Source organism: Martes martes (assembly GCF_963455335.1).
Source record: "Martes martes genome assembly, chromosome: 1".
Classification (NCBI taxonomy): Eukaryota; Metazoa; Chordata; class Mammalia; order Carnivora; family Mustelidae; genus Martes; species Martes martes.
The window spans coordinates 26,221,291-26,248,496 of NC_137888.1; positions in this window are offsets into that span (position 1 = coordinate 26,221,291).

Below are 27,206 nucleotides of genomic sequence, written 5' to 3' on the forward strand. Positions count from 1 at the left end.
GAGACAGAGAAAAAGAGAGAGAGAGAGAGAGGCAGACTCTCTGCTGAGTGGGAAGCCTGGTGTGAGGCTCTACCCCAGGACCCAGAGATTATGACCTGTGCTGAAGGCAGACGCTTAACCCACTGAGGTACCCAGGCCTCCTTGACGTAAAATAATTTTAGATCAGATTCTCATTCTTACCAGTTTCCAATCATCTTTGAAATCCTCCTTGGTTAAGCTTCACCCAACAAATTCCTCCCAGCAACATTCTCTCCTTTCCTCATGCACTGCGTCTTAGGGGTGTGTGTGTGTGTGTATCTTTAGCTGACACTTATGTAATGCCTAATGCACACCAGAAACTCTTTAAGTATATTCACTTATATATGTGCGAATAGTTATTGAGTCATTAAAACTTCACTTAGATTATAAAAGGCAAATGCATTATTATTGTCCCTATTTTATAGATGAGGAAATTTGGAGGTAGTTTAAGCAGTCCAAAGATACTCAAATTATAAAAGAATAGTAAAAGAAGGGTTTGAACACAGGCAAATGGCTCCAGAGCCCATACCTGTTGTCACTACACTCTATTGCCTCTTTCGGTCCCTTGTGTCTTATACAGTCCTGCAATATTAGCTTTTCCATCGTGATTTCTTCTTTTTGTGGTCGTTCATAACAAAAGCTTTCATCTTTTTCATCTTTGTCTTCAGAGCTAATTATCATATCTGTTACCTTGCAGATGCGTGAAAATATTTATTGAATAAATGAATTCACTTGCCTGGAAGGGGCTTTCTTGTCAAAAGTATATGGTTTTTAAGGTTTCCACAAAGACGTGAAATTAGCCAACATAGTAAAACTATCAAGATAAAGTATGATTCTTGAACCATTTCAAAAATGCCTATCATACGTAGTGGTGGTTTACTAATGGTCACTTTCTATAAAAGTAATAAAATATAGCAGAAAAAAAGTCCGTTTGCTCTCTGAACACTGTTTTCTAAGCAATGTTTTCTATCAAATATTTGAAGACAGTTTTTTTTTTAAATGTATTATTTATTTGTTTGACAGAGAGGGATCACAAGTTGGCAGAGAGGCGGGAAGAGAGGGAGGGAGGCAGGCTCCCCACGGAGCAGAGAGCCTGAGGCGGGGCTCGATCCCAGGACCCTGAGATCATGACCTGAGCCGAAGGCAGAGGCCCAACCCACTGAGCCACCCAGGCGCCCCTGAAGACAATTTTTTGAATTGTATTTTCAATCTGGCACAAACACTAATTCTTTTTTTTCCCCTTAAGTTCACCATCATTCTAAACTCTGATGAAGAAAAGCCACTCTATTTCCAATGAATACAAGCCAGACTCGTTGTTTTTCTTTCCTGCCATTATTTTCTGAGCCGATTACAGCTGGCATTTTGTTGCTTTCAGCTGTGAAGTTATCTGCTTCCCAAATTGTCCGTTCATGCTTAAATATAACCTGTTCAGATAAACTGTGTATTTCCGGACTCTCAATTCTTTTGTTTCTTTAAAGATTTATTTATTTATTTATTTATTAAAATATTTGTTTATTTGAGAGAGAGAAAGAGAGAGGGAGAGAGCAGGGGGAAGGGTGGGGGGAGAGGGAAAGAGAGAAAGAATCTCCAGCAAACTCCCCGCGGAGCCAGAGCCTGGGCTTGATCTCACAACCCTTGAAATCATGACCTGAGCTGGAACCCAGAGTGGGAGCTTAACCAACTGAGCCATCCAGGTGCCTCTCGACCCTCAATTCTTTATTATGTGAGACCCTTTTGAAAAAAGAAGGAAAGAAGCACCTGGGTAACTCGGTTAAGCATCTGCTTTTGGTTCAGGTTAATGACCTCGGGGTCCTGGGATAGAGTCCCACGTCATGCTGCCCACTCAGTGGGGAGTGTGCTTCTCCCTCCTGCTCGAGCTCTCACTCTCTCTCTCAAATAAACCTTTTTTTTTTTTTTTTTTTTTTTTTTTAAAAGAAGCAGAAATCCAACCAGAAAGGATAACATACTCTCTGGGAGTGTGTGGTCATATGACATCAGGTTCTGGTCCATACTAAGTGACAGGACACCAGTTCTTTCTCAGGAAATAAGTAATTTTATAAGTATTTTTTGCACACAAACTGTATTGAATGACTGCTTAATTTTTCTAGCACTTTTTGAAATTTCTGGCTTTTCTGTTTCTACTGGCTGTGTCAAGGAGTAATAATTCAATTAAGTGAATATGTTTTTATTTACACTGAACTTCTGTTGGGGTCCAAAGCATAGAGTTGCTTTGTAGGGGAAAGTCAGTGAGAGATGGGAAGGCATGAACTGTGGGTACATCACCAAGTCAAAGGCAGGCAAATTTGTAATGGGCTTTTCAGGCATACATTCAATATTTGGTGGAGAAAAAGATTTTAGAGTGAAATCTGGATGGACTCTTGGACAGTGGGATTATAGAATGAATTTTATGTAATGGGATTTTTTTTTTTTTTGCATCGACTTCTTAGTTACAAAATAGTACTGTGCTCTTTATAAAACATTTAGAAAGTATGGAAAAGTACAAAAGGGAAAATGAAGATAACCTGTAATCCTACTACACACAAATAACCACTGTTAATATGATACATTTTTTTAAAATAAACATATAATGTATTTTTATCCCCAGGGGTACAGGTCTGTGAATCGCCAAGTTTACACATTTCACCGCACTCATCATAGCACATACCCTCCCCAATGTCCATTTCCCCACCACCCTCTCCCGTCCCCCCTCCCCCCAGCAACCCTCAGTCTGTTTCTTGAGATTGAGTCTTTTATGGTTTGTCTCCCTCACAATCCCATCTTTTCATTTTTTCTTTTCCTACCTCCCCCCAACCCCCCCCCCGCCTTGCATCTCCACTTCCTCATATCAAAGAGATCATATGATAGTTGTCTTTCTCCGATTGACTTATTTCGCTAAGCATGATACCCTCTAGTTCCATCCACGTCGTTGCAAATGGCAAGATTTCATGTCTTTTGATGGCTGCATAGTATTCCATTGTGTATATATACCACTTCTTCTTTATCCATTCATCTGTTGATGGACATCTAGGCTCTTTCCACAGTTTGGCTATTGTGGACATTGCTGCTATAAACATTTGGGTGCACGTGCCCCTTCGGAGCACCACGTTTGTGTCTTTAGGATATATACCCAGGAGTGCAATTGCTGGGTCGTAGGGTAGCTCTATTTTCAGTTTTTTAAGGAACCTCCACACTGTTTTCCAGAGTGGTTGCACCAGTTTGCATTCCCACCAGCAGTGTAGGAGGGTTCCCCTCTCTCCGCATCCTCGCCAGCATCTGTCATTTCTTGACTTGTTAATTTTAGCCATTCTGACTGGTGTGAGGTGGTATCTCATTGTGGTTTTGATTTGTAGTTCCCTGATGCCGAGTGATGTGGAGCATTTTTTCATGTGTCTGTTGGCCATCTGGATGTCTTGCAGAAATGTCTGTTCATGTCCTCTGCCCATTTCTTGACTGGATTATTTGTTCTTTGGGTATTGAGTTTGATAAGCTCTTTATAGATTTTGGATACTAGCCCTTTATCTGATATGTCGTTTGCAAATATCTTTTCCATTCTGTCAGTTGTCTTTTGGTTTTGTTCACTGTTTCCTTTGCTGTGCAAAAGCTTTTGATCTTGATGAAATCCCAATAGTTCATTTTTGCCCTTGCTTCTGTTGCCTTTGGCGATGTTCCTAGGAAGAAGTTGCTGCGGTTGAGGTCAAAGAGGTTGCTGCCTGCATTCTCCTCAAGGATTTTGATGGATTCCTTTCTCACATTGAGGTCCTTCATCCATTTTGAGTCTATTTTCGTGTGTGGTGTAAGGAAATAGTCCAATTTCATTTTTCTGCATGTGGCTGTCCAATTTTCCCAGCACCATTTGTTGAAGAGGCTGTCTTTTTTCCATTGGATATTCTTTCCTGCTTTGTCGAAGATTAGTTGACCATAGAGTTGAGGGTCTATTTCTGGGCTCTCTATTCTGTTCCATTGATCTATGTGTCTGTTTTTGTGCCAGTACCATATTCTCTTGATGATGACAGCTTTGTAATAGAGCTTGAAGTCTGGAATTGTGATGCCACCGACTTTGGCTTTCTTTTTCAATATTCCTTTGGCTATTCGAGGTCTTTTCTGGTTCCATATAAATTTTAGGATTATTTGTTCTATTTTTTTAAAAAAATGGGTGGGATTTTTTTTTTTTTTTTTTAATTTTTTTATTTTAATAAACATATAATGTATTTTTATCCCCAGGGGTACAAGTCTGTGAATCGTCTGGTTTACACATTTCACAGCACTCATCATAGCACATACCCTCCCCAATGTCCATTTCCCCACCACCCTCTCCCATCCCCCTTCCCCCCCGCAACCCTCAGTCTGTTTCTTGAGATTGAGTCTTTTATGGTTTGTCTCCCTCCCAATCCCATCTTTTCATTTTTTCTTTTCCTACCTCCCCCCAAACCCCCCCACCTTGCATCTCCACTTCCTCATATCAAAGAGATCATATGATAGTTATATTTCTCCGATTGACTTATTTCGCTAAGCATGATACCCTCTAGTTCCATCCACGTCGTCGCAAATGGCAAGATTTCATGTCTTTTGATGGCTGCATAGTATTCCATTGTGTATATATACCACATCTTCTTTATCCATTCATCTGTTGATGGACATCTAGGCGCTTTCCACAGTTTGGCTATTGTGGACATTGCTGCTATAAACATTCGGGTGCACGTGCCCCTTCGGAGCACCACGTTTGTATCTTTAGGATATATACCCAGGAGTGCAATTGCTGGGTCGTAGGGTAGCTCTATTTTCAGTTTTTTGAGGAACCTCCACACTGTTTTCCAGAGTGGTTGCACCAGCTTGCATTCCCACCAACAGTGTAGGAGGGTTCCCCTCTCTCCGCATCCTCGCCAGCATCTGTCATTTCTTGACTTGTTAATTTTAGCCATTCTGACTGGTGTGAGGTGGTATCTCATTGTGGTTTTGATTTGTATTTCCCTGATGCCGAGTGATGTGGAGCATTTTTTCATGTGTCTGTTGGCCATCTGGATGTCTTCCTTGCAGAAATGTCTGTTCATGTCCTCTGCCCATTTCTTGACTGGATTATTTGTTCTTTGGGTATTGAGTTTGATAAGTTCTTTATAGATTTTGGATACGAGCCCTTTATCTGATATGTCGTTTGCAAATATCTTCTCCCATTCTGTCAGTTGTCTTTTGGTTTTGTTAACTGTTTCCTTTGCTGTGCAAAAGCTTTTGATCTTGATGAAATCCCAATAGTTCATTTTTGCCCTTGCTTCTGTTGCCTTTGACGATGTTCCTAGGAAGAAGTTGCTGCGGTTGAGGTCAAAGAGGTTGCTGCCTGCATTCTCCTCAAGGATTTTGATGGATTCCTTTCTCACATTGAGGTCCTTCATCCATTTTGAGTCTATTTTCGTGTGTGGTGTAAGGAAATAGTCCAATTTCATTTTTCTGCATGTGGCTGTCCAATTTTCCCAGCACCATTTGTTGAAGAGGCTGTCTTTTTTCCATTGGATATTCTTTCCTGCTTTGTCGAAGATTAGTTGACCATAGAGTTGAGGGTCTATTTCTGGGCTCTCTATTCTGTTCCATTGATCTATGTGTCTGTTTTTGTGCCAGTACCATATTCTCTTGATGATGACAGCTTTGTAATAGAGCTTGAAGTCTGGAATTGTGATGCCACCGACTTTGGCTTTCTTTTTCAATATTCCTTTGGCTATTCGAGGTCTTTTCTGGTTCCATATAAATTTTAGGATTATTTGTTCTATTTTTTTAAAAAAATGGGTGGGATTTTGATAGGGATTGCATTAAATGTGTAGATTGCTTTAGGTAGCATAGACATTTTCACAATATTTATTCTTACAATCCAGGAGCATGAAACATTTTTCCATTTCCTTGTGTCTTCCTCAATTTCTTTCATGAGTACTTTATAGTTTTCTGAGTATAGATTCTTTGCCTCTTTGGTTAGATTTATTCCTAGGTATCTTATGGTTTTGGGTGCGATTGTAAATGGGACTGACTCTTCAATTTCTCTTTCTTCTGTCTTGTTGTTAGTGTAAAGAAATGCGACTGATTTCTGTGCATTGACTTTATATCCTGACACTTTACTGAATTCCTGTATAAGTTCTAGCACTTTTGGAGTGGAGCCTTTTGGGTTTTCCACATATAGTATCATATCATCCGCAAAGAGTGATAGTTTGACTTCTTCTTTGCCAATTTGGATGCCTTTAATTTCTTTTTGTTGTCTGATTGCTGAGGCTAGGACTTCTAGTACTATGTTGAACAGCAGTGGTGATAACAGACATCCCTGCCATGTTCCTGACCTTAGCGGAAAAGCTTTCAGTTTTTCTCCATTGAGAATGATATTTGCAGTGGGTTTTTCATAGATGGCTTTGATAATATTGAGGTATGTGCCTTCTATCCCTACACTTTGATGAGTTTTAATCAGGAAGGGATGCTGCACTTTGTCAAACGCTTTTTCAGCATCTATTGAGAGTATCATATGGTTCTTACTCTTTCTTTTATGAATGTATTGTATCACATTGATGGATTTGCGGATGTTGAACCAACCTTGCAGCCCTGGAATAAATCCCACTTGGTCGTGGTGAATAATCCTTTTAAGGTCCTGTTGGATCCTATTGGCCAGTATTTTGGTGAGAATTTTTGCATCTGTGTTCATCAAAGATATTGGTCTGTAATTCTCTTTTTTGGTGGGATCCTTGTCTGGTTTTGGGATCAAGGTGATGCTGGCCTCATAGAATGAGTTTGGAAGTTTTCCTTCCATTTCTATTTTTTGGAACAGTTTCAGGAGAATAGGAATTAATTCATCTTTAAATGTTTGGTAGAATTCCCCTGGGAAGCCGTCTGGTCCTGGACTTTTGTTTGTTTGGAGATTTTTGATGACTGTTTCAATCTCCTTACTGGTTATGGGTCTGTTCAGGTTATCTATTTCTTCCTGGTTCCGTTGTGGTAGTTTATATGTCTCTAGAAATGTATCCATTTCTTCCAGATTGTCAAATTTGTTGGCGTAGAGTTGCTCGTAGTATGTTCTTATAATTGTTTGTATTTCTTTGGTGTTGGTTGTGATCTCTCCTCTTTCATTCATGATTTTATTTATTTGCATCCTTTCTCTTTTCTTTTTGATAAGTCTGGCCAGGGGCTTATCAATCTTATTAATTCTTTCAAAGAACCAGCTCCTAGTTTTGTTGATTTGTTCTATTGTTTTTTTAGTTTCTATTTCATTGATTTCTGCTTTGATCTTTATGATTTCTCTTCTCCTGCTGGGTTTAGGTTTTCTTTGTTGTTCTCTCTCCAGCTCCTTTAGGTGTAGGGTTAATTTGTGTATTTGAGACCTTTCTTGTTTCTTGAGAAAGGCTTGCACCGCTATATATTTTCCTCTCAGGACTGCCTTTGTTGTGTCCCACAAATTTTGAACCGTTGTGTTTTCATTATCATTTGTTTCCATGAATTTTTTTAATTCTTCTTTAATTTCCTGGTTGACCCATTCATTTTTTAGAAGGATGCTGTTTAGTCTCCATGTATTTGCGTTCTTTCCAAATTTCCTCTTGTGATTGAGTTCTTGCTTCAGAGCATTGTGGTCTGAAAATATGCAGGGAATGATCTCAATCTTTTGGTACCAATTGAGACCTGATTTATGACCCAGGATGTGGTCTATTCTGGAGAATGTTCCATGTGCACTAGAGAAGAATGTATATTCAGTTGCTTTGGGATGGAATGTTCTGAATATATCTGTGATGTCCATCTGGTCCAGTGTGTCATTTAAGGCCTTTATTTCCTTATTGATCTTTTGCTTAGATGATCTGTCCATTTCAGTGAGGGGAGTGTTAAAGTCCCCTGCTATTATTGTATTACTGTCGATGTATTTCTTTGATTTTGTTATTAATTGGTTTATATAGTTGGCTGCTCCCATGTTAGGGGCATAGATATTTAAGATTGTTAGGTCTTCTTGTTGGACAGACCCTTTGAGTAGGATATAGTGTCCTTCCTCATCTCTTATTATAGTCTTTGCCTTAAAATCTAATTGATCTGATATAAGGATTGCCACCCCAGCTTTCTTCTGATGTCCTTTAGCATGGTACATTGTTTTCCACCCCCTCACTTTAAATCTGGAGGTGTCTTCGGGTCTAAAATGAGTTTCTTGTAGGCAGCATATTGATGGTTTTGTTTTTTTATCCATTCTGATACCTTGTGTCTTTTGATTGGGGCATTTAGCCCATTAACATTCAGGGTAACTATTGAGAGATATGAATTTATTGCCATTGTATTGCCTGTAAGGTGACTGTTACTGTCTCTGTTTCTTTCTGATCTACTACTTTTAGGGTCTCTCTTTGCTTAGAGGACCCCTTTCAATATTTCCTGTAGAGCTGGTTTGGTGTTTGCAAATTCTTTCAGCTTTTGTTTGTCCTGGAAGCTCTTTATCTCTCCTTCTATATTCACTGATAGCCTAGCCGGATATAGTATTCTTGGCTGCGTGTTTTTCTCGTTTAGTGCTCTGAATATATCATGCCAGTTCTTTCTGGCCTGCCAGGTCTCTGTGGATAGGTCCGCTGCCAATCTAATGTTTTTACCCTTGTATGTTACAGACTTCTTTTCCCGGGCTGCTTTCAGGATTTTCTCTTTGTCGCTAAGACTTGTAAGTTTTACTATCAGGTGACAAGGTGTGGACCTATTTTTATTGATTTTGAGGGGCGTTCTTAGCATCTCCTGGATTTTTTTTTTTTTTTTTTCTTGTTTTTTTTTTTTTTTTTTGTTTTTTGTTTTTTTTTTATTTTAATAAACATATAATGTATTTTTATCCCCAGGGGTACAGGTCTGTGAATCATCTGGTTTACACATTTCACAGCACTCATCATAGCCCATACCCTCCCCAATGTCCATTTCCCCACCACCCTCTCCCGTCCCCCTTCCCCCCCGCAACCCTCAGTCTGTTTCTTGAGATTGAGTCTTTTATGGTTTGTCTCCCTCCCAATCCCATCTTTTCATTTTTTCTTTTCCTACCTCCCCCCAAACCCCCCCACCTTGCATCTCCCCTTCCTCATATCAAAGAGATCATATGATAGTTATATTTCTCCGATTGACTTATTTCGCTAAGCATGATACCCTCTAGTTCCATCCACGTCGTCGCAAATGGCAAGATTTCATGTCTTTTGATGGCTGCATAGTATTCCATTGTGTTTATATACCACATCTTCTTTATCCATTCATCTGTTGATGGACATCTAGGCGCTTTCCACAGTTTGGCTATTGTGGACATTGCTGCTATAAACATTCGGGTGCACGTGCCCCTTCGGAGCACCACGTTTGTATCTTTAGGATATATACCCAGGAGTGCAATTGCTGGGTCGTAGGGTAGCTCTATTTTCAGTTTTTTGAGGAACCTCCACACTGTTTTCCAGAGTGGTTGCACCAGCTTGCATTCCCACCAACAGTGTAGGAGGGTTCCCCTCTCTCCGCATCCTCGCCAGCATCTGTCATTTCTTGACTTGTTAATTTTAGCCATTCTGACTGGTGTGAGGTGGTATCTCATTGTGGTTTTGATTTGTATTTCCCTGATGCCGAGTGATGTGGAGCATTTTTTCATGTGTCTGTTGGCCATCTGGATGTCTTCCTTGCAGAAATGTCTGTTCATGTCCTCTGCCCATTTCTTGACTGGATTATTTGTTCTTTGGGTATTGAGTTTGATAAGCTCTTTATAGATTTTGGATACGAGCCCTTTATCTGATAGGTCGTTTGCAAATATCTTCTCCCATTCTGTCAGTTGTCTTTTGGTTTTGTTTACTGTTTCCTTTGCTGTGCAAAAGCTTTTGATCTTGATGAAATCCCAATAGTTCATTTTTGCCCTTGCTTCTGTTGCCTTTGGCGATGTTCCTAGGAAGAAGTTGCTGCGGTTGAGGTCAAAGAGGTTGCTGCCTGCATTGTCCTCAAGGATTTTGATAGATTCCTTTCGCACATTGAGGTCCTTCATCCACTTTGAGTCAATTTTCGTGTGTGGTGTAAGGAAATAGTCCAATTTCATTTTTCTGCATGTGGCTGTCCAATTTTCCCAGCACCATTTGTTGAAGAGGCTGTCTTTTTTCCATTGGATATTCTTTCCTGCTTTGTCGAAGATTAGTTGACCATAGAGTTGAGGGTCTATTTCTGGGCTCTCTATTCTGTTCCATTGATCTATATGTCTGTTTTTGTGCCAGTACCATACTGTCTTGATGATGACAGCTTTGTAATAGAGCTTGAAGTCTGGAATTGTGATGCCACCGACTTTGGCTTTCTTTTTCAATATTCCTTTGGCTATTCGAGGTCTTTTCTGGTTCCATATAAATTTTAGGATTATTTGTTCTATTTCTTTAAAAAAAATGGATGGGATTTTGATAGGGATTGCATTAAATGTGTAGATTGCTTTAGGTAGAATAGACATTTTCACAATATTTGTTCTTCCAATCCATGAGCATGGAATATTTTTCCATTTCTTTGTGTCTTCCTCAATTTCTTTCATGAGTACTTTATAGTTTTCTGAGTATAGATTCTTTGCCTCTTTGGTTAGATTTATTCCTAGGTATCTTATGGTTTTGGGTACGATGGTAAATGGGACTGACTCCTCAATTTCTCTTTCTTCTGTCTTGTTGTTAGTGTAAAGAAATGCGACTGATTTCTGTGCATTGACTTTATATCCTGACACTTTACTGAATTCCTGTATAAGTTCTAGCAGTTTTGGAGTGGAGCCTTTTGGGTTTTCCACATATAGTATCATATCATCTGCAAAGAGTGATAGTTTGACTTCTTCTTTGCCGATTTGGATGCCTTTAATTTCTTTTTGTTGTCTGATTGCTGAGGCTAGGACTTCTAGTACTATATTGAACAGCAGTGGTGATAACGGACATCCCTGCCGTGTTCCTGACCTTAGCGGAAAAGCTTTCAGTTTTTCTCCATTGAGAATGATATTTGCGGTGGGTTTTTCATAGATGGCTTTGATAATATTGAGGTATGTGCCTTCTATCCCTACACTTTGAAGAGTTTTAATCAGGAAGGGATGCTGCACTTTGTCAAACGCTTTTTCAGCATCTATTGAGAGTATCATATGGTTCTTACTCTTTCTTTTATTAATGTATTGTATCACATTGATGGATTTGCGGATGTTGAACCAACCTTGCAGCCCTGGAATAAATCCCACTTGGTCGTGGTGAATAATCCTTTTAATGTACTGTTGGATCCTATTGGCCAGTATTTTGGTGAGAATTTTCGCATCTGTGTTCATCAAGGATATTGGTCTGTAATTCTCTTTTTTGGTGGGATCCTTGTCTGGTTTTGGGATCAAGGTGATGCTGGCCTCATAGAATGAGTTTGGAAGTTTTCCTTCCATTTCTATTTTTTGGAACAGTTTCAGGAGAATAGGAATTAATTCTTCTTTAAATGTTTGGTAGAATTCCCCTGGGAAGCCGTCTGGTCCTGGACTTTTGTTTGTTTGAAGATTTTTGATGACTGTTTCAATCTCCTTACTGGTTATGGGTCTGTTCAGGTTATCTATTTCTTCCTGGTTCAGTTGTGGTAGTTTATACATCTCTAGAAATGTATCCATTTCTTCCAGGTTGTCAAATTTGTTGCCATAGAGTTGCTCGTAGTATGTTCTTATAATTGTTTGTATTTCTTTGGTGTTGGTTGTGATCTCTCCTCTTTCATTCATGATTTTATTTATTTGCGTCCTTTCTCTTTTCTTTTTGATAAGTCTGGCCAGGGGCTTATCAATCTTATTAATTCTTTCAAAGAACCAGCTCCTAGTTTTGTTGATTTGTTCTATTGTTTTTTTAGTTTCTATTTCATTGATTTCTGCTCTGATCTTTATGATTTCTCTTCTCCTGCTGGGTTTAGGCTTTCTTTGTTGTTCTCTCTCCAGCTCCTTTAGGTGTAGGGTTAGGTTGTGTATTTGAGACCTTTCTTGTTTCTTGAGAAAGGCTTGCACTGCTATATATTTTCCTCTCAGGACTGCCTTTGTTGTATCCCACAGATTTTGAACTGTTGTGTTTTCATTATCATTTGTTTCCATGAATTTTTTCAATTCTTCTTTAATTTCCTGGTTGACCCATTCATTTTTTAGAAGGATGCTGTTTAGTCTCCATGTATTTGCGTTCTTTCCAAATTTCCTCTTGTGATTGAGTTCGAGCTTCAGAGCATTGTGGTCTGAAAATATGCAGGGAATGATCTCGATCTTTTGGTACCGATTGAGACCTGATTTATGACCCAGGATGTGGTCTATTCTGGAGAATGTTCCATGTGCACTAGAGAAGAATGTATATTCTGTTGCTTTGGGATGGAATGTTCTGAATATATCTGTGATGTCCATCTGGTCCAGTGTGTCATTTAAGGCCTTTATTTCCTTGTTGATCTTTTGCTTAGATGATCTGTCCATTTCAGTGAGGGGAGTGTTAAAGTCCCCTGCTATTATTGTATTACTGTCGATGTATTTCTTTGATTTTGTTATTAATTGGTTTATATAGTTGGCTGCTCCCATGTTAGGGGCATAGATATTTAAGATTGTTAGGTCTTCTTGTTGGACAGACCCTTTGAGTATGATATAGTGTCCTTCCTCATCTCTTATTATAGTCTTTGGCTTAAAATCTAATTGATCTGATATAAGGATTGCCACCCCAGCTTTCTTCTGATGTCCATTAGCATGGTACATTGTTTTCCACCCCCTCACTTTAAATCTGGAGGTGTCTTCGGGTCTAAAATGAGTTTCTTGTAGGCAGCATATTGATGGGTTTTGTTTTTTTATCCATTCTGATACCCTGTGTCTTTTGATTGGGGCATTTAGCCCATTAACATTCAGGGTAACTATTGAGAGATATGAATTTAGTGCCATTGTATTGCCTGTAAGGTGATTGTTACTGTATATTGTTTCTGCTTCTTTCTGATCTACTACTTTTAGGGTCTCTCTTTGCTTAGAGGACCCCTTTCAATATTTCCTGTAGAGCTGGTTTGGTGTTTGCAAATTCTTTCAGCTTTTGTTTGTCCTGGAAGCTCTTTATCTCTCCTTCTATTTTCAATGATAGCCTAGCCGGATATAGTATTCTTGGCTGCATGTTTTTCTCGTTTAGTGCTCTGAATATGTCATGCCAGTTCTTTCTGGCCTGCCAGGTCTCTGTGGATAGGTCCGCTGCCAATCTAATGTTTTTACCCTTGTATGTTACAGACTTCTTTTCCCGGGCTGCTTTCAGGATTTTCTCTTTGTCGCTAAGACTTGTAAATTTTACTATCAGGTGACGAGGTGTGGACCTATTTTTATTGATTTTGAGGGGCGTTCTTAGCATCTCCTGGATTTTGATGTTTGTTCCCTTTGCCATATTAGGAAAATTCTCTCCAATAATTGTCTCCAATATACCTTCTGCTCCCCTCTCTCTTTCTTCTTCTTCTGGAATCCCAATTATTCTAATGTTGTGTCGTCTTATGGTGTCACTTATCTCTCGAATCCTCTCCTCGTGTTCCAGTAGTTGTTTGTCTCTCTTTTGCTCAGCTTCTTTATTCTCTGTCATTTGGTCTTCTATGTCACTAATTCTTTCTTCTGCCTCATTTATCCTGGCAGTGAGAGCTTCCATTTTTGATTGCACCTCATGAATAGCTTTTTTGATTTCAACTTGGTTAGATTTTAGTTCTTTTATTTCTCCAGAAAGGGCTTTTATCTCTCCGGAGAGGGTTTCTCTAATATCTTCTATGCCTTTTTCGAGCCCGGCTAGAACCTTGAGAATTGTCATTCTGAACTCTAGATCTGTCATGCTACCTATGTCTGTATTGATTAGGTCTCCAGCCTTCGGTACGGCCTCTTGTTCTTTTTTTTGAGGTGAGTTTTTTCGCCTTGTCATTTTGTCCAGGTAGGATTTGCTTTCTCCTGCTGTGGAATTCCGCTGTTCTTGGTGACTGAAGTTGGTTTTGGATCGGTTTCTTGTTGATCTTCTGGGGGAGGGGCCTGTTGTAGTGATTTTCAAGTGTCCTTGCCGCAGGCGGAATTGCACCGCCCTTGCCAGGGGCCGGGCTAAGGAATCGCTCGGGTTTGCTTTCGGGAGCTTTTGTTCCCTGAGCGCTTTCCGTAGAGTTCCGGAGGACGGGAATGAAGATGGCGGCCTCCCAATCTCTCGGCCCGGAGGAGCCGAGAGCTTGGGGTTCCGCTCCTCAGTGCGCTCTCAGAGCAAAGCGCCCAACAGTCCCGCCTCCCTGGCTTGCGGTCGCGCCTCGAGGAAAGCAGTCAATTGTTGGAGCTGGAGAAAAGCGCCGGGTCGCTTTTGTCTCTGTGGCCTCCGGCCGCGCTCCGAGCCCACCCAGCCTGCGACCGGCACAAGGTAACCCTGGGCTTAGAGCTCACTCCTCGGCTTTGTCGCTATAGCCGGCTTCCCCGCTCCAATACCTGCGAGCTCTGCGGCACTCAGACACCCCCAGTCCTTCTGTGACCCCGCGGGTCCTGGGGTTATGCTGACCCCGCCTGGGTTTCCCCCCAGTTTAGCCTCTGGAGCGATGTCTCCCAGTGGAGCCGACTTTTAAAAGTCCCGATTTTGTGCTCCGTCGCTCCGCCGCTTGCCGGGTGCCGGCCCCTCCCCCCGGGGTCTATCTTCCCGTCGCTTTGGATTCACTTCTCCGCAGGTCCTACCTTTCAGAAAGTGATCGATTTTCTGTTTCTGGGATTGTTGCTCTTCTTCTCTTTGATTTCCCGTTGGATTTGTAGGTGTTCACAATGGTTAGATAAGCTATCTAGCTGATCTCCTGCTACCCGATGTCGTCTCAGCCTGCTACTTCTCCGCCATCTTGACTCCTCCCCTGATCTCCTGGATTTTGATGTTTGTTCCCTTTGCCATATTAGGGAAATTCTCTCCAATAATTGTCTCCAATATACCTTCTGCTCCCCTCTCTCTTTCTTCTTCTTCTGGAATCCCAATTATTCTAATGTTGTGTCGTCTTATGGTGTCCTTTATCTCTCGAATTCTCTCCTCGTGGTCCAGTATTTGTTTGTCTCTCTTTTGCTCAGCTTCTTTATTCTCTGTCATTTGGTCTTCTATGTCACTAATTCTTTCTTCTGCCTCATTTATCCTAGCAGTGAGAGCTTCCATTTTTTATTGCACCTCATTAATAGCTTTTTTGATTTCAACTTGGTTAGATTTTAGTTCTTTTATTTCTCCAGAAAGGGCTTTTATCTCTCCGGAGAGGGTTTCTCTAATATCTTCTATGCCTTTTTCGAGCCCGGCTCGAACCTTGAGAATTGTCATTCTGAACTCTAGATCTGTCATGTTACCAATGTCTGTATTGATTAGGTCTCCAGCCTTCGGTACGGCCTCTTGTTCTTTTTTTTGTGGTGAGTTTTTCCGCCTTGTCATTTTGTCCAGGAGGAGCCGAGAGCTTGGGGTTCCGCTCCTCAGTGCGCTCTCAGAGCAAAGCGCCCAACAGCCCTGCCTCCCCGGCCTGCGGTCGCACCTTGAGGAAAGCAGTGCATTGCTGGAGCTGGAGAAAAGCGCCGGGTCGCTTCCGTCTCCGCGGCCTCCAGCCGTGCTCCGAGCCCACCCAGCCTGCGACCGGCACAAGGTAACCCCAGGCTTAGAGCTCACTCCTCGGCTTTGTCACTGTAGCCGGCTTCCCCGCTCCAATACCTGCGAGCTCTGTGGCACTCAGACACCCCCAGTCCTTCTGTGACCCCGCGGGACCTGGGGTTATGCTGACCCCGCCTGGGTTTCCCCCCGGTTTAGCCTCTGGAGCGATGTCTCCCAGTGGAGCCGACTTTTAAAAGTCCCGATTTTGTGCTCTGTCGCTCCGCCGCTTGCCGGGAGCCGGCCCCTCCCCCCGGGGTCTATCTTCCCATCGCTTTGGATTCACTTCTCCGCAGGTTGTACCTTTCAGAAAGTGATCGATTTTCTGTTTCTAGAATTGTTGCTCTTCTTCTCTTCGATTTCCCGTTGGATTTGTAGGTGTTCACAATGGTTAGATAAGCTGTCTAGCTGATCTCCTGCTACCCGATGTTGTCTCAGCCTGCTACTTCTCCGCCATCTTGACTCCTTCCAATATGATACATTTTTTAAAGTTACCTTATGCATGTAATAACTAAGACCTGTATCTTTTATTTTCTATTTTGTTTACTTCATACTGTGAACAATTTCCTAAAGCACATATTGCATGGAGCGCTGGGTGTGCTGCATAAACTTGAATCTTGGAACACTGAAAAAATAAAATTAAATTAAAAAAATACTCTCCTGAAACATATTTAAGTGACTGAAGATTATTTTGTCCTATAGACTACAATATAATAACCAAATTCTATATTTTTTAAAGATTTTATTTATTTATTTGACAGAGAGAGAGAGAGAGATCACAAGTAGGCAGAGAGGCAGGCAGAGAGAGAGAGGGAAGCAGGCTCCCTGCTGAGCAGACAGCCTTATGAGGGTCTCAGTCCCGGGACCCTGAGACCATGACCTGAGCCCAAGGCAGAGGCTTAACCCACTGAGCCACCCAGGTGCCTCCCAAACTCTATTTTTGTGTGTATTTGGTTTATTTGGTTATTTATCAATTTTTGAACATTATTTGAAAATAACCACCATAATTACTGCCTCAGATGCCTCTGACGTGCCACCAGTGTGCTCTGGACCTCACTATTGATTCTAGCAGCCACTGAAGTAGTCACTTCCGTTTGGGCTTTAATTCACCGTCGGCCAATAGCATCTTTCTTAGTGCAATATCCGTCTCTCACGATGAGGCCAAGGGTGCCCAGGAATTGGCACTGATCCATGAGGAGCGTGGGGGATGGGGAACAGAGATAATGTCTGCAGAGTAGCCTTCAACCAATGGGAGATGAGCCCTTATGGGTGAATGCTTCTCCCAGTTGAAAATCAATAGTAAAACTCAGAGAGGCATGTTATAGGCTCTTGAGGGGATCCCAGGTGGGATGAAGCCCGAGGTGGGATGAAGCCCCAGCTGGTGACCCTGACAACAGGTAATTTTTATGTTTTTTTCTCCATCCCTCAGTGTCTCCTGCCCTTTATTCTTTCTTGCTGGTATTACTACAGAAACACAAATCCTTGTCTCAGACTCTTCCTTGGGGAGTGGGGAGAGCCAGGCAGCACAGTTAGTGTCTTTTCCATAATTCTTTGTGCATATTTCTAATGATTTCTGTTGGATTTATTGCTATAAGTAGAATTGGTGAGATGAAAGCCAGAAATTAAAACAAGGATTTTGATACATGTTGCTCCCTGGTAAATTTTAGTTAAACAGAAAAATACTTATGCCTAATTGCCATGCTTCTTGTAAGTTGACTTATTTTTATTTTTTAACTTAAAATTTTTTCTATATTTATTCAGAAGACAGGAATTTTATTATCTTTGGGATTATCTTTAATCTTAGAAAAGCCATCCAAGGAAGAGATATTTGTTGTTCAAATTCCATGACGGTGCCTCTGGTTTCTATGAAATCTTTTCTCAACCAGGAATTTCACTGAACTTTATTTCAGACTTGAACACAACTAATTCCTCAGAAAGAATAAAATGCTATAATAAAAGCTGTCAGCATTCCATTTTGACTCTTTAGGAAAATCAGAGTTTACCTTAATTCAGAGACATCTTTTTTTAAAAAATTATTTATTTATCTATTTGATGAGAGAGAGAGAGAGAGAGAGAGAGAGAAGGAGCACAAGTAGACAGAGTGGCAGGTGGAGGGAGAGGGAGAAGCAGACTCCCCACTGAGCAGGGAGCCTGATGTGGGGCTTGATCCCAGGACGCTGGGATTGTGACCTGAGCTGAAGGTAGTCACTTAACCAACTGAGCCACCCAGGTGCCCCAAGAGACATCTCTTGATAAAATTTTCCATTTGCCAAATCTCAATCGCTTACTATTTAGTTTATAATATGATCTCTCTATGAAATGTATTCAAGAACAAGATATTATTTGAATAACTGTGTAAGTGCTATGCTTCCTTTGCCTGCAGAGGCCTAGCCTAATCATCCCCTAGACAGCTAAAGTGCAACACCATAATTTTTAGTCCACCTGCTCTGGCTCCCATCCAGTGGTTCTATGATTATATCACATCCCCATCCTGATAAACTACTCCATGTATTTTGGTTAGAAGGGTTTTATAACAACTGCTGCTGGATTTCAAGTTTAATGAGGGCCTCCCTAAGAAAACTGACTCCTTTTACTAGAGAGAGAGTTCAACTGTGTATAATCCCTTAGAATTTTTTGAGCCTGGTTTTTATTATTTCCCTCATTCTGTTTTTTAATAAGAATTATGTGAATCATTAAGTAGTCTGTATATAAATATGAATGCCTTCTATTTGATGTTGCTGAAAGTTGACATCTCTTTAGATAACATAGTTGGACACACAGTCTTATTTCACTAGGTCCATGGTTATGGGTTCTTCGAATTCTTTTATGGTATCTTTAACCATTAGATAGCCCATATTGTTGATTGCATATTTAACTTTCTCTTAATTATATTCTCTTTCTCTCAAGGACTTAAGGTATTTCACAAATAAGGAATGGGTATCAGTGGAAATGGAAAAGGAAAATTAAACTGATGGTAAAGAGAAAAATGTAAATTTACCACTCGCAATGGTTATTATGGGTGCTGTGATCACTGGGGTGCCATTAAAGGCAAGAAGAAAAACTGTTTCAAGAAGGAGATAATATTAAATCCTATCAAATGCTGTTAGGAGACCTAATAAGAGGAGGACAGAAAATACCTTTGGATTTAGCATTTTGTAGATTGTGAGTTGACCTTGGCAAGAGTAGGCTAAATGGCATTGTGTGGGCCATGCTTGGGAATGAAGTCATATTGGTATGTGAATAATGGTTGAGAAATGAGAGACAACAAATGTAGATAACTCTTTTGAGAAGGTTTGTTTTGAACAGGGATAGAGACAGATAGGAATATAGTGGAAAGTTGGTGGAGATCAGGGGCACTGAGAATTCATTTTTAATTTGGAAGAGACTAGATTGTGCTTGTATGAGTTTGTGTATTGTAAGTTAGTTTTCTTAGTCACCTTCCATAAAGGTCAAACACATACCTTCCAAAAATTATTGAAGCAAACAAAAATATCATTGGATTCTCCTTTTAAGGAATTTAGTATACAGTTTTAAAATCAAGTAAAACATTTCATTGCAGTTAGCTTGAGCATACCTAGTAGAACATTTAGGACATACTAGGGTAGACAAAAGCACCAGTGAGGAAGTGTCTTGACCAGCATCATAAATAGAGGAAATAACCCACGAGGAAATATCATTTGACTTTTTTCCTTACCATAAACATACTCCTGATCCATGCCATCATCTGTGACCCTTCAAGTGGACAGAAGTTATCAACCCAGTGGTGTTCTAACTCTGAATGCCTTTCCTTAAATCCATCTTGCACTCTCTCATTGACCCAGTTGTATGTTAACTATCCTTTAACTCTGTGTCCTGGCAATTTGCCTGGGCTTCCTCGTATAAGAAACCCAAGATTTCTGTACTTCAGAGGCTGAACTTTCAATGAAAATATCCACAGTCTGGCCTGTGGTTATCTCTCTTACTGTCTTCTCTCACACTCTATCTTGGAGATGTCTATACAGCAATGGAATACAATCACCTTTGTGCAGTCAGTACAATCGTATTTACAAATACATATAAATAGATATTCTTATCCCTGAATCATTTTCTCTTATCCTGAGGATAACGGATTTCTCTACCAAACTTTCTTTACATTCCTATTGTACTTATTATGACTTCTATCATAGGAATGCAGTAAAAGAGAGAAAACAAAGCCTTATATAAACTGTCTCTCATTCTAAGACATAATTTTATTCTTGGCAAAAACCACATGTTATTTATCCCTGTGTTCCTTGAACCTGTACATAGTAACATTTAAAATGTATTAGTTAATGAAATAAAAAGAACTAATGAAAATTAACTTGAGGAATTTTTCAGTGTTTATAAAATGGTCATTTTCTTATCTTCTTTAGTCATCTAATATCTTCCTGTATAATCATAGATTCAGCTATTTATTTAACTCCTCCATAGGCTCTCGCCAAATCTTTTATCACTTTATTCTTACTAATAAAAGTGAACTGAATATTTTTATTCTTTTTCTATCCCAGTTATTTGGTTACTTTCTTTAATGTTTTCTGTTCAGTGAACAGTAACATTTATATGTTTAAATGACAATCACATAATACATTTAAAATAACTCTTCATCTATTACATTGCTATATTCTTTTGTGAGGAAATAGTCATACAACTATTCAAATATTGTCTGATGTGACTCTTGAATGAAGGAATTAATTAGGAATATATGGAGGCCCCATAGCAGGGCCAGAGAGAAGATGCTATTAAAGAAGATGCTATTAAAATACCTGAAAAGTAGTAGAATAGCACTTGGAACTGGAGGACTGGCTTAGGAAAAGAAAGAGCATTCATAATTATTTTTTAAATTAAAGCCCTCATAAACTCAGAATAAAGGTATAATAATGGGATTATTTGGAAAAAATATTGCATTAGAGTCAACATAGTAAGAATACATAAAATAACTATGTTCTAAATCTAATATAACTTGTGTAAACCACTGAACCAGGAAAGAAGTTTAATAAGGTTTTCTTCAGTCAACTGATAGTGATTTTAGAGATAAGGATTGACAAGTGGATATCATACTCAATACTCGATAGAGTAGTTTGGAAGCAATGAGATCTCCATAGAATGGTCTCCTGTGTTGAAGGTAACATTTTCCAGGGCAAACCTCAGGTCCGATACTTGCTCATAGGGAAAAATTAGATGGGCTTCTAACAGTAGAAGGAAACCTTAAAGAAACAATCAGAAGTTGATGAAATTGAATTCCTTTCCCTAAGGGAAGGGAATGGAAATGTCAGCAAGATTAGGAAAATTAACTTTCAAAAGCTAATTGTATCAAGTTTAAAGACTAGTACAGTGAATCTTCGGGTTTCTCTTAGAGAGTGGAGTTCAAGGAAATTAGCTATCAATAAGAATATACTTCTGCCCATTGGAAACAAGTCATACCAGTATATCTGAATACCAAGCAGAGAAACAAGCCAATATGACTAAACCCAGAACTTTGGATGAAGTTGAAGGGCAAATGAGAAGGTCACACATAGTTAAATTTAGAAAGAACATTATGAAGGAGAATAGTAGAATCAGCACAAATTAAATACCTAATAATTTGGTATAAAATATTTAGAGAGAATTCTCTTTTTTTCAGAGAGGGATAAAAATCACAACTAAAATGACATATATTTTTTCCTCATTTATTCATTTCATAGATATTTATTGAGAGTCTGCTGTGCATAAGGTGTTGTTTTAGGTACTGGATATTCAGCAGTGAACTGAACAAAAAATATCCATCCCTTCTGGATTAAATTCTTAAAATATTTTAAGTATATCATAAAAATTCATTAAAACATCTTCTAATATATTTTGTGATATTGTAGTAGTTCAATTCTCTACACTTTAACACTATTTTTTATAATGATGATTCATGCTAATATAAATTGATAACCCTGGGGATGAATCCTTTATAAATTCTATTTACTCAAGTAAGAAGAAATAATACATTTTAGAGTAATAATCAACAGTAAGTGTTGAGATGCAAACTATTGTTACTGTTCTTTATTCACTTAATTTTTGCCTTCATAGTATCCTGTCTTTTCTTAATTTTCCTGTTTTTTTTTTTTTTTAAGGTAACTACTACTACACAACCAATGACCCAACAGCTAGATATCTTGATGAGGTAAACTCCACGCTCTGTCCAGGAAGAGAATGATGATACAAGAGGGAATCCCATTCCCCTTGCCAATGATTAGTCTAAGAATGGACATATGACCCTACTTAGGTTTATGAAGCATTTACTCACCAAGATCCCCAATTACTCTTCAATATTTAAGTGAAACTATTGGACAATGACATACTTGTCATCACTTAAAAAGAAACAAGTACATGAAAGGGAAAAAAAAAAACAACTTCCTTTAATTTTGTCCCTGAAAATAAAACAGGGCATATTTTAGAACTTTGCTAGAATGGGTCTGTTGATATTTCCTTTTTCTCATCTATCAGTTAAATTAAAAAAAAAATACAGCTAGTATAAGAAGGTCATGATTGCTCAGTGGAACTGTTTTCCGAGGTGATTTACAATTGATTGATGTTCCAATTGCCAGTCTTTTCCTAACTGATTTTACTCACACTTCCCAAATAGTTCCCAGGAGATCTATGACCCAAACTCTGGCCCCTCTTAATTTCAGATTTACGCCCTTCACCATTCTCTGAATGTAAAAAGCATTTCTTGCTCATACAGCAAATCTAAAATATCTCCAACGGAGCTCTTATTAACATAAGTCAGTCAGCCCTACCGTCTTTGTTTTCCACTCTGGTTTATACAGTACCATGATCCTCTAGATTAATCAACCAGAAAACATTCCTTCAATTTCCTCTGTCTTATTTATTCCTGAAAACAGATGGACTCTTATGACCTGTTATTTCTAAATCGAATTCTTTTCTCAAATTCATCCATCCATTTCCCTCTCTATAACCAATATGTTATCTAGGAGCTTATTCACTTCCCTGGACTTCACAATGGTGATCTAGCTGGTCTCTCTCCCTCTTCTCTTTCCCTCAAGCTACCATCAAGTTATTTTCTGACCAGAGTGTGTTTGTGTGTCTGTGTGTCTGTGTGTCTGTGTCTGTGTCTATGTGCATGTGTCTGTGTGTATAAGTACCAAAAGCTTGGCAGAACATCAAGGTCATCCAAGATGTGATCCTTAAACTTTTTTTCAGACTTTTCTTCTGTTTTATTCTCCTTCATAAACCCCGGTATTACAGCCAACCCTGGACATTCATCTTTTCCAGAACATGCTTTTCTTATTTCCCTTGATTCACAGTATTTTCTGAGGTGCCATTTCCTTAGATCTTTACCTGTTGAAATATTATATTCATTCCTAAAACCTCAAAGCCAACTTTGCCCACACTGAATAATTTTGTTTTAGATTTCTGAGGACAATCATCCTCTTCCTCCAGGTTTTACCACCAGGTTTGCTTTGGGCTCTATCTGGTACTTAACCTGCTTTCCTGCAGCTCATATGAATATGAATCATTACTGTATTGTTATTAGGTAAAAAGCCAGTTTGTTTCAGAAATACCACGTTCAAGAGCCAGATAATAATACTTGTTCCATATACTACCTCCCTTTCAGGTCTGTAAATTGACTAGGCTACTAGAAAATCTTTTTCACGAAATCCGTGCCTTCCCTTCCCGCTGCTCTTGCATGGATCTATATCTAAGAATTTGGTAACTTCTCTATGTTCAGCTTTTTCCATTCCCAGAACCAAGATTCCCTTTTTGATAGGTGTGACCCTCAGAATATTTGGCTTAACTTAGAAGAAGACCTGACTCAAGGAACTTAAGATAAATATTTGTTAATTTCACATGGTGTTTGTCATACCATAAGATTATTATATAATTACTTGTTTGTGCATTTACTTCCCCCTCCTCTGCCCCTACAAGAATGAAATCTCCATGAATGGAAGGGCTTTATCTAACTTTATCTAACTGTTACTACTACAGTACTATACTCCAGTATTCCCAGTACTTAAAACCATGCTGGTTCCATGGTAAATCTCATGGGTATATTTTGACTCAATCAATGAATCAATGAATTAAAATATACCAGTCCAATTATTAAAGATGGAAGACTTCCTCTCTGCTCAGCTTCCTTCCTGCTGGTTTGGAGCAGACAAGGTCAGGGGTTCTTAGCCCTTGGAAGATCGTGGACAGAATTCAGAGGATTCATGAACTTGGATGGGAACAAACATTTAGCTAGCCTCTAAATGAAAGTTAGCATTTCTTTCACTTATGATAGGAATCAAATAACTCCGCTAGTACTAATACTTGTGATTTAGTTGCCAGTCAAAATCACAGATCTTTTTTTTATCATATTTCTACTGCTACAGATATCTTGAAATATTTACCCTCATCACTACCTCAAAACTATGGTGGTTATTAGAACTGTGGTGCTAGATCTAGTAAATGTTAATTAAAAAGCACATATATTTACTGTGTCACAAATTTAGTTTATACACATTTTAATAAATTATGTCCATATAATTGCTTACCATACCTTATATGTATTTAAAAATGTTATACTTAGGCTTTACCAGAGTGCAAGATGGATCCATGACAACACACACCCAAAATGAAGGACGCTGTATTGGTATTGGCAGGGTCACAAGATGGAAGGAGTGTGGGTCTTTGAATTACCACAGGAGAAGAGCTGCCAGCTAAAAAGTAGCTTCTTCTTTCAACTATGAAGCATAGGAGAAAAAAATTTCTATTGTTTTTCATCCCTTATTTATTGGGGGGAATATTTCCTATGCAGTCCGTCCTACCCAACTAATACTACAGTGTTTTCTTCAGTCTTCAATCCCTATGTCATAAACACTATAAACCGGAACAAAGCAGGAAATAGCAATGTTGTTTCAAAGAATTATATGGAATGAACAGGAAAAAAAAAGAAATATACTCATCTAAGTATTTTAATTCTTCAAGGCTATTTGGCTTAGGTCTGATTTATTATAACCTCATTTGTATAAGAAGTTTTCTTATTAATGAGAGCTTCCATCATACCAAGTCTCTAAGAATTTTGCATGCTAATTCTCCTTCATAGTTAAGAATTCTATTTTTGTCACAAGGGAGAAAAAAATGATTCTTTCCACTACGTTCCCGAAACAGCTCTGCCACGTGGTGACATGTATCCAAATGTCAGCTTTTGTATATTTTGATGATATTAAAACTGCAAAAAATAATGGGATAATGTCCATAATATAAAAATTGCATATCCTTTCCTATCCTTTCTTCTGTACCAAGCCAACTAAGGCATTTTTACTTCTCATTTTATACTGAATGTTTTAAACTGGCCACAGTTTCCAGAAAACCAGATGTGATTCTTTTGGACAAGAGGTAAACATATAAATTTCATATGAGTTTAGAGGACACTGAAGTCTTGGAAGAACCATCTTATGACTTGTAAACATAACCCATTCTGGGCAAGTGACCAGTTAAGGTGATAAGGGCAAGTGAACTATCTGAGAGCACTTAAGGTGAACTATTCTTGACTAAACTGTAAACTAAATTCACGATTATTTCAGATTGTTATAAAATTGCTTTTTTACTTAAGACAGCAAAATTTGATTTTTTATTATACTCTCTCTTAATGTAGCCTCTTCTGTAGGTGCCGCCCTATGTGTTTGCACAAAGTCCAAATATCAATCATATTCCAGGCATTTCATTTGGCTTTGTGTATTGTTCTTCTCTCTCCACCCATCTGCCAAGTCTGCTTTACCCTACAACAGTCAGACTTTCACAATTTAAAAATGATAAGGCTCTAGGTCCTTTATAATTTTAATATCAAAACAGATTTCATTGTGTGGGGGTTTGAGAAATTATTTCAAACTAAATGTATTGTGTGTGTGTGAGTGTGTGTGTGTGTGTGTGTTCTTTAAAGGAACAATGTTATAACTGAGGGATTTATTTTTAAGAAGATATATTGTTATAAAATTCCCCAAATAGTTCATTCAGGGGAAAAAAATCGACTCTACCTATGACTCTACCAAATTGCATCACTTTTCCCTGTTTTTAAAAGTAATGGAGATATATATTTTAGATTTTTGATTGGGAATTTTTTTTTACTTCTTAGCATTAGAGTAACTTCAGTGTATTAATTAGAAAGTTCCTATTATGAGAGAAATTACTTACAACTGGATCATTTACTCATACACTTGGATGGTAAAGTCATGTGTAGGAAAAAATTTTTTGAAGACATTAAATATATCAATTTATTAGTACTGTAAATGTAATAGGACACTCATGAGTGCAAGAGTATGACCCATTATGATGGGAATTTTATCCCTAACAGTCATCTATATGTTGGAATGCTATTTCCTGAGGATAAAAATGTGAATTTGGGGTTGTGTTTGTCTTACAATGTGGATGATATTTGCTTTTGCGAAAGTTTTTTTTCTTGATTCTGAATTTTTCAAGACACAGAACAAGATACATGTGGGACTTGGTTGAAGAGGAGTTTAATTACTACAAGCATACCATGACTCATGATCTGATTTACCTCTAATGGTCCTGCGGTATGGACCCCAAGAGTGAGACTTCATTGTAATAGCTGTAATTGCCATTCCTTTGTGTAATTAAAGCACAAATAAAGATCTGATAAACCAATTAGACAAAAAAATAGAACATAGTAGGGTTGTTTCTAAGATTCAAATCTCGTCTAATTAACATGAGGAAAAATTAGAACTGAACACTGAAGGATTTCTTGGTATTTTTAGAGCTGGGAGGATATTCTCATTTAGAATTATTTGGCAGTCATAGCTCTCATCACATATTTCAAAAACCTTCTTTGCAAAGAATCTGTTTAGTCCACAGATTCACATGAATGCTGTGTACATTCTAAGAAAGAATGAAAAATTGCTCATTATAATTTGAAAATTTCTGAAGTAAGGTTTGTCCTTCCTTGTCCTCTCATACTCCCCTCCACTTCATTGCCAGAAATAATAGCAAACACTTCAACAAGTTCAGAGTTCATTATTTCAATGTAGTACAAAATAGTGTACATCTAAATATGAATGAAGGGTAAGAACAAGGCATGGTACCTCGGTCTAGTCCACCATCTTAAAAATATTGGTTCTAAAATATGTAAGTAACATATATATAAATAAATGTATATGAATAAAATTAAATTTATCTCACATAAAGCTACTCTATGACATGAAGATGTCTAGGAAATCTGTTCTGCTGATTTGGGAAAAACATGTTAAAGTCTTTATTTAATGATTGTTGAGTTTTAAATTCCTCTTGAGTTCTTGTCAGTGTAACTTTTTTACCAAAAAATTGTCTTCTATTTGAATCTTTGAATCTTACTCATTGTTACTGATATGAATATTGCTCAAAGTATATGGTTTAATAAATAAATAAATATTTGCCTGGCCTGTTTCTTCCCATCCTTTTTTTTTTTTTTTTTTTTTAAGATTTATTTATTTAGGGGCGCCTGGGTGGCTCAGTGGGTTAAAGCCTCTGCCTTCGGCTCAGGTCATGATCCCAGTGTCCTGGGATCGAGCCCCGCATCGGGCTCTCTGCTCAGCGGGGAGCCTGCTTCCTCCTCTCTCTGCCTGCCTCTCTGCCTACTTGTGA